We start from the raw sequence: 2,246 nt of genomic DNA on the forward strand, positions 1-2,246 counted from the left end.
TGGACTCCGCTTCGTCCACGGTGAAAGCCGATCCGGCGATCCACAGTGCAAAGTTGTAGTATTTCCTCAGCAACCAACACGGATCAGCTCCAGGAAGCTTCTTCTTCTCTTTTGGAAGGCCAAACAAAGTAGTTTCGCTTTCACACCGAATCACACAGTGCCTTCACGACATGGCGGCGGCAACAACAATACTACAGCGAAAATAAAAATTACGCCTTCTTTCTTTGCGTGAACATTTGGGCGGCGTTATGCAAATTTCCCACATAGTGATGTAGATATGTGGGGGCGTGTTAGAATGAGCCATTTTAGGTGGGTGTGGCTGACTCTTAACTTTTATAAAGAATATCTCTTTGGATTTGAGACTTTAGTCTTTGCAACTTTACAGATCTTCTTTATGCACCAAGAGCTTGTGACACTCCAAAGAGAAAGGAAAAATTGAAATCGCATCATATGACCCCTTTAAGCATCTGCTCTGGGGCATTAGCCTGTCGCAGGATCATAGGGTGTCATACATATGATGTTTTGGCTTAGTTGTTGGAAGACGTGCACAGATATTTCAACATAAAAGACAAGGTGACCGTTACAACCACAGATAATGGTTTCAAATTTTGTAAAGGCTTTCAGTGTCTTTGCAGAAGTTCAAAGAACCATTCAAGACAGAGAAGAGGAGGATGAGGAAGAAGAGGAGGGGCACACTGTCTCAATAAACGTCACAGACATTGTGTGCATCTGTGTTGCTTGTTCCATAGTGCCTGGCATTTGCCAATTGTTGATCTTGATCCTTTTCTAAAGGCCTGTCTCTTGTTGCAAACAAGTTGAGGCTGTGGCAGGCGCATCGCTGATGAGGTGGGAGACTGTAGTCTTCTTCTGTTTCATTTAAGAGCTTCAGACATCATCAAAGACAAGCTAGGGTGCCAGCTGATAGTTCCCAGTCCAACAAGGTGGAACTCCACTTACCATGCCATGGAGCGCTTGAATACCTGTATCCTGACAAAAACACAAGAGCTCCAGGACACCTGTGAGAAGCTTCTGGTCACTCGCTTCAAAGCAGCAGAACTCACCTTCATACAGGAGTATGTTCGGGTAAATATTATCTTTATTTTGATATGTACTTAAGTTAATTGTTGATCATGCTGTAATCCATGTATCTGTCTGAACATAAAGGCAGCCACATACCTCTAACTGAGCTTACTGGCGTAGTAATTTTTTCCCCCAGTTTGTTAACTGAATGTTAAACTACTACTACTTATTAGAATGATGATGATTATGAATAAGAAATTATTATTATCATATTATTATCATTACTATTACTTTTGAGTAAGTGTTATTTATTCCTTGTGTTTTCTGTGCATCTTTAAGGTTATGGCGCCCCTGGCCAAGGCCCTTGACTTACTATAATCCGACAAAATGGCCTACACCGGAGTGTAGTCAATGGAGCAGATGAAGCATGAGGCAAACATACATCATTGCAACCCACTGATAGATGCCATCATCAATGGGGTGAAGCAGAGGTTTGGATACATTTTTCAGGATGCAAGGTTGCTCATAGCCTATGTTCAGATTAGCATACATGCCCAGTGGAAAGAAGGCTGATGTTGTGTCAAACCTGAAAGCAGAAGTAAACTTACTTCAAACTCTGTATCCAGATGATCACATGCAGACAGATGGCGAGCACCCAACTGATGATGACGATGAAGTAACTGCATACTTCCCATCTCTCAGAACAAGAACAGTTCTGAATTAAGTGGACAGCTACTTGCAATCTACTGAAACCAACCTTGTCAATGCATTCCAAAACCTGCCTATGATGAAGAAGATCTTCCTGAAGTACAACACAGGAGTCCCTGCTAGTGCAGCTTGTGAACGACTCTTTAGTGTAGGGAAAGACCTTTTCCGACCAAAGAGAAACTGTCTTTCTGATGCAATTTTTAAAAAAGCTGCTATTGTGTCGCGTGAATAACCACCTCTTGTTAAAAGAATCAGGGTCCAGCCTGGCCACCTCTTGATATGTGGTGTTGGAAACTTGTTTCCATTGAGAGAGATAGATCTCTTTCACAAACACACATATAAAATTTTATCTAGAATAATAAATGTATAGAAATAAATATGTCTGCTTGAAAGAATGAAGAATGTGGTAAACAAGTTGTTATAAAGGATGCATAATTAGCCTATATAACCATTTGTATTTCATTGAAAAGAAGACCATGTTCTTGTTCTTTATGAGAAGTGGTTTTATTTAATTAATT

The sequence above is a fragment of the Sinocyclocheilus rhinocerous genome, unplaced genomic scaffold (genome assembly GCF_001515625.1).
Source record: "Sinocyclocheilus rhinocerous isolate Xijiao unplaced genomic scaffold, SAMN03320098_v1.1 scaffold4429, whole genome shotgun sequence".
In the NCBI taxonomy this organism is placed as follows: domain Eukaryota; kingdom Metazoa; phylum Chordata; class Actinopteri; order Cypriniformes; family Cyprinidae; genus Sinocyclocheilus; species Sinocyclocheilus rhinocerous.